Source organism: Mya arenaria, chromosome 5, assembly GCF_026914265.1.
Source record: "Mya arenaria isolate MELC-2E11 chromosome 5, ASM2691426v1".
NCBI classification, from domain to species: Eukaryota; Metazoa; Mollusca; class Bivalvia; order Myida; family Myidae; genus Mya; species Mya arenaria.
Genome location: NC_069126.1, coordinates 37,932,487 through 37,946,998, shown reverse-complemented (window position 1 = coordinate 37,946,998; position 14,512 = coordinate 37,932,487). Strand labels below are relative to the sequence as shown.

Genomic DNA, 14,512 nt, shown 5'->3' with positions numbered 1-14,512 from the left:
CCACCTAGATTTAAAACACATACCTTTATGGATATATGATATCACTGTTTTATGATTCACTTAAACATTTCAAAATCAAGTCCAAAATCATTTGAATGTTTAAATGCAAATATGACCAATATCGACAGCGCAATTACTTACTTCTTCTTTTTATGGAAAAAGTAATGACAAGTATAAAATCAGTATTTTTAAGCATATTTCATGGCTTTTCTTTTAATAAAAGAGCTTAACTGTGAAGCTTTATTTTATACACGTGTGTGAGTGTCTTGAAGTCCTTTGTAGTCGAAAGTATCATTTTTTTCAGGTCTAACTAGTTATTAGAAAGCCAAATTGTGTTTCTTTACCTCTACTGAGTGCCTCAAACCTCATTGGTGTGTGCATATTTTTGGGCGCCCATGATAATCAAGGATTAACCCTACTTTCCGCAGCTCCATATTATGTTCAGCAGTTTGACGGTGAGTATAAACACTTTTTTGGTATTGAGTATTTTGCCAATCTATATGATTTAGTAAAGTTGTCTATTTATCATAGATCGCTCTGCCCACTACTCATGAGCGAAGTAAGAATGACTGACAGTTAAGGGTGCCGTTTTCTGGAGGCAGTTGAAGCTAACGTCATGAACCCGAATTTGAAAATAGAACTGACATCTATTCATTGCACAATTAAAATATTAATGTGACAAATTTTAAATGCAAATCTCATCCACGTTTCTTCTTTTAAAACGCTCTTTATAGACAACAAATAAAAAAAAAATCAGTACCAAAATGTGCACTCTTGTATTGTCCATTATGAATTAAAACCTTAACGAGGTCATCCCAGTAAAGTTCTGTACTATGCCAACATACCTAGGTAATTCTTATAATCTGGTTTAAAACAGATTCAGAGCAAAACAACCTGTGTATTTCTAATACGAGTGATACATAACACCTGTGATGCTGACTTTTTAAGCATATTCAGTACCAAATCGATCCCATGATTGCAGCCATACAGCACACATAGAGAGCAAACCAAAACATATGCAGCTTAAATGAAGACTACTCCAAGCAGACTACATTTAGGCAACAAAGAAGCTAATTCCATTAGAGACAAACGAATATATGTACAACTCTAGAACAATGCTATATATATCCAAAATATATCTGCTTGATCGACTTTTTTGGGGAAAATGTTTAATGTCGCTTCAGATTGATAATTTGTGCATGAAAGAGTTAATATATCATTGTTTAAGAAGAAATGGCATGTACACATGCTTTAAAATAGGATGCCATTTTAGGCCGCTAGGCCGCTAGCCCGCCAGGGCGCTAGTCCACCTGGCCGCTAGGCCGCTAAAGTGCTTGATCGACATTTTTGGAAAAATGTTGAAAATCGCTTTAGATTAAACATTTGTGCATTAAAATAGTAAATTTAGCATTGTTTTGAAAGAAAAGGCATATCAAATGCTCTGAAATATAACAGAATTTAAGGCCACTATGTTAAGGTATGAATAAAAAACATTGATTTACCATTGTTCTACCATTGCTAGGCCATTAATTACACGCCGCTAGGCTGCTAGGCTGTTGACTTTACGTACATCATTTCCTGGCAAAAAAACAACATTAAGACCAATCAAATACATGCAAACCTCTGATTAAGCATATTCAGTGTCAATTATACCAATTTTGGCAAACATTAAGCTATTTCAGACACAAAGAAACAGGGTGCTTATTAAGTTCATATCATTTTGTCCCCATTCATCGCCAAACAAAACTATGCGCAACCTTTATTAGCCAACTCAGTCCCAAATTGACCATTTTGTGCAACTATAAAGCCCATTTAAAACCAAAAAGATTCAATGACAATGTTTTTGTTCTTATATATTTCTCAACACGTTCTTATGGTATGCTGTATGCTAAGTTGAAAATTCTTCTTCGCCTAATAACTTTCGTTTGTTGTCAAATGTTTTGTTATTCTAATTCAACTTCGATATCCCTACACTGTCATATTACATAGTGTATCAGATGTATGTAGCCTGTAGGGAAATCGAAAGATGTTAAAGATTATAAAAAACATTTCAGTTATTATTCTCATTCTTATTTCACACTACGCTACACAGCCCTTTTTCTAATAAGGTTACATAATCATGCTTCCTCGGCTACATAAGTCAAGACTGTAAGTTCCAAGTATTGTTTACCAATTTGATTTACTGTCACTCTGATTGAATATATTATAAATGAAATCGAAAGTGGAATTTAGTTTTCCTTCAGTATCATCTATCGCAATTGATGACCCATCTTAGGTCATTATAATGTTATTAAATCACACAATATATTGTACTACTTTTCATTAGGTAATTGCAACCTGTAAATGAAGAAAACGATTAAAATTACCATAAAATTACGTCCTGTCTGCCAAACTTAGTTAAACTCCATACAACCACAACGCACGAATAAGTCTAAATGAGATTCAGTCACGGGCGTAAGCGGGTCGTAGGCGTGGCTTATATACGTCATTCGGTTACTAAGAGTGACAATCGGAACACCACGGCCAGTTTCCAATAGAGTCTGTCTCGAAGCTTGCCGGGGATAGCCGAGTGGTTACGATTTTAATTGTGAGTTCGTTCGGGTGGTGCTAAAACCTGATACCCAGTATAAATTGACAAATCTCAGTATCAAATGACCCGCTATTAATTGCCTATTAAAGGTATGGTTATCGGATAGGATCTCTACTTTTGTTGGTAAATTGTATTGTCCTGTTTTACCGGGTTTGTTTAATAGTTTATAATATAAAGCCATAACTGTTTTTTTGCGGAGTGCAGATAAAAACATTTGTTTTTATTTGTTTGAAATCTTTGAATTGCATCTGCCCCCATACTGCCTACTAGATGCACGCAATTAAAGCTCTGTTGGAAGCCTGGAATCCAATGACAGTTCCCATCAAAATAAATTTGTACTGAAAGAGATGGAGCAAACTGCATCTACTTGTCTGTATAGTTTTTGTTTGGTTGAGATCAAAGGATGTTAATGTGGTTTTTTAAGCATTAGACTAGTAAATTTGCGTTCATTTTGTTCATGGTCTGTAAATACTTGGTATTCTTATTATAGCAGCGATTATAGGATAACATGTTGTTGAAATTAGTGTTGTGAATCAGACAGAAAAAATACAATCGATAATCGTTTTATGAAACCGATCAATGATCAATTATTAATCGATTTAATCATTATTTAGTTACCTTTGGTCACGATATAAGGCATACAGGTACAGTACATGCACCAGTTTTTAGCACCAATGCTCCCTTACAATATTATTTGTACATTTCTTTGTATAAATTACATTATCTGTTCCCTCTGAAACGAACGTGTATGGCATAAACTGTTGCATATGGATTTTGGGTTACTCAATCAAGAATGTTGTTACAATTTTGTTGTCTAAAATGATGCATTATGGGCGAATTTTATTATTATTTCTCCTATATTGACATAAAAGGTAAACTTGGACGATTAAAGAGGGGGTGTGCGCTGGATGCGCCCCTTTCTCCATCCGTTAGTGCAAACACAATTATTTTAGGTTCACAAAACTTAGATTCTACTTCAATAATATAAGAAGAAATATAACAAGAAATAAACTCATATATACATACCCTTTTTTGCCTTAGAAATTTTCTTGAATACACCACAAAAGGATAAAAAACAAATCTGCGATTGGTTATGACATTAATTTATTGGCGTTTGAAAACAATCACTATTTCATTTTATTTATTAAAAGACTAAGTGCAATAAAAATGATTAAATTTTTAAATCTATTCCCCCATGATCACATTAATAATTCTTGATATTGAATTTATAATTACTCGCACACATCTTGCCGAGCAATGTATTATACATAAGATATATGAGCTAAGACATAAGACATAAGAACTAATTCCTAATTCAAAGCTATTTAGACAAAATAGCCCTAATAAACTTCCGTAGTACACTTCATAAATATGTCGCTAGGTTCTTTATTCAATGCGAAAAGTCGCTAATTTAATTTTATGGTTAGTTGCATGTTACGATATTCCAGGAGCGCGATGTTTGAACGACAATTGAATCCTTACAAGCGCTTGTGGTCACATGACTTGTTCGTTCTCATTCGCATTTTATGCTCTTTACTCAACTTTGTTTACAATGTTTATAGTCAAACCATCTCGAGCAAATTTGATGGCCTGCTATTGGTGCACCGACCATTGAATATTCATAATGTTTGGATATTCTACGTGTATGTTGAAATACGAGTTTTAAAATAAACTTAATTAAGTTTTATAGTGTTTCTCTTGAAGCATCAGCCCGCCCAATGATAAATTAACTGTTGTAACATATTCAAGAAAAAGAAAACGCAAGCAGGCAGCATATTCAATTCGTAGAATTTTTATTTTTCATTGTATTTACTTTAGCTTTTTACACCGTATAATACCTTATAGAGAACAAAGTAGAATTACACGTGTTTACGACATTATGAATGTAACATTTTAAAAGTATAACAATTAATAATTGAACCATGGTCTAAAATTATGATAAATAATTTGACATAGATTGGTATCAAAATAGTCTAAATACGTTACATGAATACTGTATCAAATGGGGCATAGAAGTTAATATAGATAAAACGAATGTCATGGTTTTTCGTAAAAGGGGCAGAGTTCATAACAATGAAAAATGGCTATACAACAATAAGTACATTGAAACGGTTGATAATAGGCACTAAATGTACTTATTAATAATACTAAATATTATAATTTCAAGCCTAGCGTTCTTTGCAAATTATTTGAAGCTTTTGTAAGTGCCACGTTAAATTATGGATGTGAAGTGTGGGGGTTTTCCAAATCAAAAGAAATTGAGCGTATTCACTTGAAGTTTTGCAAAAACATACTTGGGGGTTAAACGAGCTCATGCAATATGGCCGGTTTATGGGGACGTAGGTAGATACCAATTATATGTATATAGATATGGTAGAATTATAAAATTTTGGTGTAAGACTATTTCTTCAGATAATATTATTATAAATAAGCTATACAATAATATGTTAGGCAGTCTTGCTAACCGTAATAATTGGGCTAATGATGTAAAAACTTTGTAAGATAAGTATGGTATTTCTAGAGTGTTCGATGTATTTAAACAATCATGGTTTGAAAATGTTAACCACAGTAATACACTATGTACTTATAAATACCTTAAGGAACACTTTGGAATTGATTTTTTATCTAGATGTTTTACCAAATAAATTAGGAATGGCTTTGTCTAAGCTAAGATTGTCGTTACATAAATTACATATTGAAACAGGAAGATATGGCCGTAATAGAATTGAAAGGGCTGATCGTAATTGTATTTTGTGTAAATCTAACGATATAGAAGACGAATACCACTTTGTCATAATATGCCCTGTGTATAACAATATCAGAAAGGTGTTGATAAAACAATCTATGTTAGAAAACCAAGTATGTACAAATTTGTTGAATTAATGAAATCTCAAAAGATAGTCGAAATAAGAAATCTAAGTAAATACATAAACCAAGCATTTCTTTTAAGAAATTATGTGATCAAAAATATGATCTAGTCTATATAAAAATATATGACATTAGCCTCCCAAATCCCTATTATCCTGATATTGCATATATTAAGCATATACATTTAGTTTAGATATTTACTATTTGTGTAAAATAATAAGTAATATTATGTTTTATCTGTGTGTTTTTTTTCTCTTTTCGTTCTTATTTTGCCATGTATCATTGTGACCATAATTATTATTATTTGACATATCATGTTTTGTCAAGAAACTGTTATTTACATGTTTACGACAATAAACTAGTCTGTCATAATTTGTAAAGCAGATTTTATATTTTCATTGACAATGTTGTCTATGCCAGTGCTTTATTGCATTTAAGCATTTTACTCGTGGTCATAAAAAAAAACAATTTACTCGTGGACGCGTCACTGGTAAAAAATATTTTATATGACCACTCATGAAATTAAATAATATCTTAGAATGAAATCAACAAATATCCACTGCATCTTACATCAATAATTCCTAATGTATATATATATTCTAAATTTCCTTTTAGATCCATCAAATATAACGGATGATGAAAATAAATTAGTGGCTATCGAATGTACAAACTTAAGTATATATTGTAGATAGTCGCTAGGAAAGATTGATACATGGACAGCAACAGCCGAAAAGGTTGGACAGTTGATCGTTTTTTTGAACATTTCTCGACCTGACGTGAAATGACACCAACTGGCTGCAGTCGACATACAATAATTTTATGTCAATGTTCAATGTGAGATCGTTATTTTGTAATTATATAATTATTAATAATTATGCAAGCTCTTAAATCTGTTTGCGACGATTCTTCCTTATGTAGACGTTAAATGCATTTTCTGACTAGTATATATGTGTATTCTTACAGTTTGTTTTAAAGTATGTCATCGTTAATTATTGCATTTATCATAAACATATAGACTACTATATTATATAAAGGGTAAAAAACATCCCGCGTTCAAATTCAACCGCTTACGGGACTTTCCATTATTTCTTTTTTATCAATCTTTTTTGTTTTTGTTTTTAATGCCATAAAGTGAAAAGTAGCCCCGCCATGTTTTTATGAATCAACATGGGATAACAGAATTTGATAGAGGGATAGCGGATTCTAAGAAGAAGATTTTCAAAGTGTGGGGTGAAGGAATTTGATTCAGGTACACCTAATGAACATTTCTGTGATGAAAATATTCAGCTCGAAAACCACGACCGATTACGGTATCAAAAAGATAGAAAAGGTGAGAAAGTTAACAAAATTATGCAGAAAAGGACGATATCAAGAATACTGTCAGTAAATATATTTGGACTAAGTAAAAGGTGTTTTGACATGAACGTTTTGGCCTCTGCATGTGATGACGTCATACGGATTTTAACAGGGACATGGCTTTCAGAAAAACACAAATTTATTTTAGACATTAGGAATTTTCATCATGAACATTTATTTTGTACTTGATTTATGATACAAAGATTGTTCGATAAAGCGAAAAAACTAAAGCTAAAATAAGAAATATACAACATATTGAAAAGCAAACTGCTTTGCTGTGGGTTAAAATGTGTAATAGTTTAAATGTATTTTGCCACCAAGTAATTCATCTGTTTTAAAACAATTAAGTATAAAAGTGTGGTTCGATCTGATTCATAAATGTTTTACAATAGCATAGTATCGGATTGGCTACATTGTGCGGGAATACATTAGTTATATAACAACGATACGTCAGTAACATTTATGCGAAAGATACAAATATGATGATGATGATGATGATGATGATGTGTTCATGAAATAGTATTTGAATGCGTTTAGAACAGAGAAGGGCATACAAAAAAATAAAAATACGTTAACATGACATTCCCCAATGCTAACAAATGAGGCTTAGTTATCAGTCGAAATACATTGATGTAGATTCGCACAATTATTAACATCAATTATTTACAATAATCAAAAGTCTTTAGATTTAGTGTCTCCTTTACTTCAAATCTATGTCTCATTAAAAGGTTTATTTAAGGTAACTAACGCATATCCGGTTTCAATAACAAGACGAAATCATATTAATAGAGAATGCTAAACGTATGCCCTGTCTTTAAACTATCGTGCCTTGGGACTGTAATTTAATACGTGTTTGTGTAAGAAACAAATGCAATGGAATTCCAACCGAATCAGTCTGATTTTATCTCCCTGATCTGTTTGTCAGTTCAGTATAATTAAAATGTTTCCCGCAATACTGTATTAACTCTCATATAAAGTTACAGCTATTTAATACAGGTTTCCTTCTTGATTTAACCAATTTTTGAATTACGAGGTCTAGTGCGTGTTTAAATTTGAATGAACACAACTTCCCCTTTGGAACTGCGTCGTTCATTTGAGGCACTTGCATAGTGAATGCAAGTTAAGGCATGATGCTCTAACTTTTATACTGTATGCGTAACACTGATGTTGCAACAATTTAATTTCATGTGTCAAACCATACCTTAACCAACCATATGTGGTCATATATGTATATTACATGGTGTGTATGGCAGTAAAGTCGACCTTATAACTGTCACTTAGTTTTCTTCTCTATGTATGACTCATTTTAAACGTATCAAAGTATAATAAAGTTCAACAATGACAACTTAATACCAGCCATTATAGTTATTTTGTTATTGTTTTTTTTAATAAAATAAATACAGTTTGAATGCCATATGAAACATAGTGAGCATAGGTATATTTATGATTAATATCAACAACGGTCTTTTATTGTTCTTCAAAGAGTCCATATGTAAAACGTTACAGGGCATAATTTATAATTATAGAAAGGGAGACTAATACGAAATTATGGTATTTGTCTATATTTAGTAATAAGACAATATGCCCTAAAGAGTTGTGTTTTCTTGTAAGTAGGCAGTACAAAACATTACCACTCCATAATGCACATAGAATTAAGCTCACAAAGATGTATAGACTGGTATGTTCTGTTTTTGTTAAAAGATAAACTGTTGAACTGAATTGGCAATCGAAATCTATTCATATAGCAAACGAGAATGTGCAATTTATAATGCAAGTTGTCATAAGTTGTGTAGCATAAAACGCCGATAGTTAAAATCATATTTTCATATTTTCAATCGTGCAATATATAATAAAGAATTATGTATAACCACCAATAATGAATAGGATCCTGTATGTACTCAAGATAATTATGTCCGATGATCACCAAACTTGGACAATATGTGTATGTGCAGAATATATCACGGCCATGTCGCCCAGTCACGTCAGAGTTCTGACCATTTAATTGCTTTAATTATAAAACCGTTTCTTGTCAGAGCTGTTACTCATTGAGCTTTTTTCACATAAGAAATCAGACCGATCATCAACAGACCAAGACATTCAGGAGTGACTGAGGCGACATGGCAGGTCATCAAATCTGACCAAGACATTAAGGAGTGACTGAGGCGACATGGCGGGTTATGAAACCTGACCAAGACATTCTGGAGTGACTGAGACGACATGGCTGGTTATCAAATCTGACCAAGACAATCTGGAGTGACTGAGACGACATGGCGGGTTATGAAACCTGACCAAGACATTCTGGAGTGACTGAGACGACATGGCGGGTTATGAAACCTGACCGAGACATTCTGGAGTGACTGAGACGACATGGCTGGTTATGAAACCTGACCAAGACATTCTGGAGTGACTGAGACGACATGGCTGGTTATCAAATCTGACCAAGACATTCAGGAGTGACTGAGACGACATGGCGGGTATTCAAGCCTTACCAAGACATTCAGGAGTTACTGAGACGACATGGCTGGTAATCAAGCCTGACCAAGACATTCTGGAGTGACTGAGACGACATGGCTGGTTATCAAACCTGACCAAGACATTCTGGAGTGACTGAGGCGACATGGCTGGTTATCAGACCTGACCAAGATATTCTGGAGTGACTGAGACGACATGGCTGGTTATCAAATCTGACCAAGACATTCTGGAGTGACTGAGGCGACATGGCGGGTTATGAAACCTGACCAAGATATTCTTGAGTGACTGAGATGACATGGCTGGTTATCAAATCTGACCAAGACATTCTGGAGTGACTGAGGCGACAATGCGGGTTATCAAACCTGACCGAGACATTGAGGAGTAACTAAGGCGACATGGTGGGTTATCAAACCTGACCAAGACATTCTAGAGTGACTGAGGCGACATGGTGGGTTATCAAATCTGACCAAGATATTCTAGAGTGACTGAAGCGACATGGTGGGTTATCAAATCTGACCAAGATATTCTAGAGTGACTGAAGCGACATGGTGGGTTATCAAACCTGACCAAGACATTCTGGAGTGACTGAGACGACATGGCTGGTTATGAAATCTGACCAAGATATTCTGGAGTAACTGAGGCGACATGTCTGGTTACCAAACCTGACAAAGACATTCTGGAGTGACTGAGGCGACATGGCGGGTTATCAAACCTGACCAAGACTTTCTGGAGTGACTGAGGCGTCACGGCTGGTTACCAAATCTGACCAAGAAATTCTGGAGTGACTGAGGCGACATGGCTGGTAATCAAGCCTGACCAAGACATTCTGGAGTGACTGAGGCGACATGGCTGGTTATCAAACCTGACCAAAACATTCTGGAGTGACTGAGGCGACATGACTGGTTGTCAAGCCTGACCAAGACATTCTGGAGTGACTGAGGCGACATGGCGGTTTATGAAACCTGACCAAGACATTCTGGAGTGACTGAGACGACAAGGCTGGTTATCAAATGTGACCAAGACATTCTGGAGTGACTGAGGCGAAATGGCGGGTTATCAAATCTGACCAAGACATTCAGGAGTGACTGAGACGACATGGCGGGTTATCAAGCCTGACCAAGAAATTCTGGAGTGACTGAGGCGACATGGCTGGTTATTAAACCTGACCAAGACATTCTGGAGTGACTGAGACGACATGGCGGGTTATCAAATCTGACCAAGACATTCTGGAGTGACTGAAGCGACATGGTGGGTTATCAAACCTGACCAAGACATTCTATAGTGACTGAGGCAACATGGTGGGTTATCAAATCTGACCAAGACATTCTGGAGTGACTGAAGCGACATGGTGGGTTATCAAACCTGACCAAGACATTCTGGAGTGACTGAGGCGACATGGCGGGTTATCAAATCTGACCAAGATATTCTGGAGTGACTGAAGCGACATGGTGGGTTATCAAATCTGACCAAGATATTCTAGAGTGACTGAAGCGACATGGTGGGTTATCAAACCTGACCAAGACATTCTGGAGTGACTGAGGCGACATGGCGGGTTATCAAACCTGACCAAGACATTCTGGAGTGACTGAGGCGACATGGCTGGCTATTAAACCTGGCCAAGACATTCTGGAGTGACTGAGGCGACATGGCGGGTTATCAAACCTGACCAAGACTTTCTGGAGTGACAGATTCGACACGGCTGGTTACCAAATCCGACCAAGACATTCTGGAGTGACTGAGGCGACATGGCTGGTTATCAAATCTGACCAAGACATTCTGGAGTGACTGAAGCGACATGGCGGGTTATCACATCTGACCAAGACATTCTGGAGTGACTGAGGCGACATGGCTGGTTATCGAACCTGACCAAAACATTCTCGAGTGACTGAGGCGACATGGCTGGATACCAAATCTGACCAAGACATTCTAGAGTGACTGAGGCGACATGGCGGTTACCAAACCTATCAAGACATTCTGGAGTGACTGAGGCGAATTGGCAGGTTATCAAATTTGACCAAGACATTCTGGAGTGACTGAGGCGAAATGGCGGGTTATCAAATCTGACCAAGACATTCTGGAGTGACTGAGGCGACATGGATGGTTATCAAATCTGACCAAGACATTCTGGAGTGACTGAGGCGACATGGCGGGTTATCAAAGCTGACCAAGACATTCTGGAGTGACTGAGGCGACATGGCTGGTTATCAAATCTGACCAAGACATTCTAGAGTGATTGAGGCGACATGGCGGGTTACCAAACCCGACCAAGACATTCTGTAGTGACTGAGGCGACATGGTTGGTTATGAAACCTGACCAAGACATTCTGCCAATACACATTTTGACCAAATTTGTTATGATTGGACAGAGCATTCTAAAATTAATGATCGAACAAGACCGATTTTAGGCGAAACAGGCGTATAAAACAGTGTTATCATTTAGGTAGCGAGACGAATCGGTCCCATACCAAATCGGCCCCTGTAACCTTTCGGCCCTGCCATTTTGGCCCCTTATTAATATTAACTCGAAATTTTCAGCCACTTATTAACAGAGACATGTTGGTCCCTTATTTATTTATTTGTAAATTAACACAGGAGTTTAAATTCTGTTTCAATTGAAGATGTTTTTAATTTCAACAAAAAAAAGATATATTCATGAAAATATCAATAAAATATCGGAAGAAAAAAAGGTATTGTCTTAGGTTTCTTAGTATTTTGAAATGAATTAAAATAAATATAATGACAATGAGTAAGTTATTTCAAAATGTGTCCATTCAAGAGAAAGTTACAGTACGGACTATAGTTATTGAGCCCGACACAAAAACGGACAGACGGACAGTACGCTTTTAATATGCCCACTCGTTTGGGCATAATAAAATTTTAAACACAATACATATTTATACTGAATGTCTACATGATGGGGCCGACTTGGTAAGGGGACTAAAAGTGTCATGATTCAACTAGGGGCCGATTTGGTAAGGGGTCGAATATTCTCATGTTTCAACTAGGGGCCCATTTGGTAAGGGGGCTAAAAGTTTCATGTTTCAACTAGAAGCCGATGGGAGGGGACCGAAAAGTTTCATGTCTCAACTAGGGGCCGCTTTGGTAAGAAACTGATATGTCTGGGATCAATAATTTACTCCCATCATTAGTTTAAACTTCCAGTACAATTATGATTTAGTATCATGATGATGTAGACTTCTAATACAGCTTTAATATTATATTGTGAACAATTTCCAGAAGAGGTTAAAGTACATACATTTTATTGTTTGCAAGTGTTTTTATATTGAATAATAACTAAAATGTACTCGGCTACATAAGTCAATTGTATTAATTACTATTACACCTATTTTATTTACTGTTACTGAATATATCAACGAAAACGGAAGTAAATTTTAGGTTTAATAATTTCAATCGCATTTGATGACCCATCTAAAGACGATTTAATGTTATTGAATCTAACAATATATTTCATTACTTTACTTTGGGAAATTACAAACTGTAACTGAACAAAACGATTAAATTTACCTTAAGATTACTTCTTATCCGCCATAGCTTGGAGTATTTTCTCGGTCGGTATGAGGTCACTTCCTTAGTAACTGAGTAACTGAGTAACTAGGTAACCACTCGCTTCGGGTGTTGCTAAAACCCGGTATCCGGTACCCGGTATCACTTTCCGAAACCGGATTATATTGATACCGGGCTGAGTGATACTGGGTTATTATCAGATGATAAATCCCGTTATCAAATGGTCCGTTGTTTATTGACGATATTGTTAACAATCGCTGATTTTGTTGGCATACTATATGACATAGTTTTTGTTGTATCTGGATTGTTTGAATGTTTTAGTAATAAAGTTATAACTTTTTTGCGACGTGCAAAGTAATACATTCAACCGATTTAAAGTGTTTGTTTTTTTTTATTTTATATTTTATATATCTTTGAAATAGGAGGAAAGTCGAATGACAAAAACAAAACAAAACAAAAACAATAACATATATGAATGAGTAATTGTGTATTATTATATAGAGGTGCAATATGCATTTTCAATTTAAATACGATACAATCAAATTTGTAATATAAGGACTCATAAATCTCACAAATATATAATGAAAAATATATAGCCATGTAATCCACACAATGAAGCATCGTTTTGATAATGGCATAAATGGTCGTATTTTTGTATTTAAATTTCTGAAATAAACAATACAGGATCATTTTTTCCATCAAGTCAGTATTTAATACATGTACATTTAACGATACTTTATAACGCGTTTTCGACAACAACTGGATGTCACTTTAACTGTTTGTGTATTTGCAGGCGACATATTGCCACGCCTTTTTTTCCGGATTTAATTCCGACACTTTTGTTCTGATACCACTTCTTACATCGTTTATTTTCACAACTGACAATTTTGATAATATATTCTGGCATGTGGCATAAACATCATGTCTTAATCTTTAATGGTTGCGGTACTCCCAGAAAATATCTCACCCTTGATTTGCTTTTTATTTTTGGAAAGGGCACACACTTTTTATTTTCCAAACAGTAAAGTAATAAATTTGTAGGTTTACTTTTATATTAACATTTGCTCTCAAATTGTCTACTAAATATATGCACTCATTGTCATGTTGGAAGCTTAATTGTAATCCAATGTTAGTTCACTTCAAAATAAATTCGTTTTGAAAGAGATGGCATATAATGAATCTTTTTGTCTGGGTTAAATAAGCGACAAAGTAAAAAATGATAAATACTCTTGGTTCTTTCAACTTTTTGTAAGTGTACAACTTGTTTTGCGCGTGCAACATTTTTGAAAAAATAAAAAGTTAAATGGGTTCCTGTATTTATCCACTACTATGAGTTAGTAACCATTTATTAAGTGATACATCTGTCATCCTTTCTACAATTGGATGATTATTTCTTACAATTATATTGTCTTCAAATTAAGTTTTGTTGCCATGTATGTTTACATATTGTTTTACTGTTGATGCATGATGAACTGTATTAGTCGGAATAACATGATTTGGGTTCATATTTATAAAGCTTCTTTCGGGACAACTTCAGATTGTTCGTGTTCATCTTCAAAATTGTTTTCAATCGTATTTTAATATATATCTTATATAAACGTCATATCAATAATTTCGACAAACAATATTATTATACAATAGAGTTTGGCCACAACTTTTAACAACATGTACATCAAAATGGTTGTCCGGGTATCCCCGAGA

At 35.0% G+C, this 14,512-nt stretch overlaps 1 protein-coding gene across 9 annotated transcripts in view; it reads right to left on the bottom strand.

The window, feature by feature from the left end:
* Positions 1-12,872, bottom strand: part of LOC128233967 (uncharacterized) — a 40,808-nt gene extending 27,936 nt beyond the window's left edge. For 5 of the 9 annotated variants that reach the window (XM_052947877.1, XM_052947871.1, XM_052947874.1 and 2 more), the window contains exons 1-2: positions 2,367-2,447; positions 1,503-1,578 (exon numbers count right to left, since the gene is read on the bottom strand). The gene's annotated coding sequence lies outside the window, so the exon portion shown is untranslated. Of the gene's footprint in view, positions 1-1,502; positions 1,579-2,366; positions 2,456-12,811 lie in introns of those variants that run through there. The other 4 variants (XM_052947879.1, XM_052947873.1, XM_052947876.1 and 1 more) reach the window with 4 other exon arrangements.
* Positions 12,873-14,512: the final 1,640 nt, after the last annotated feature.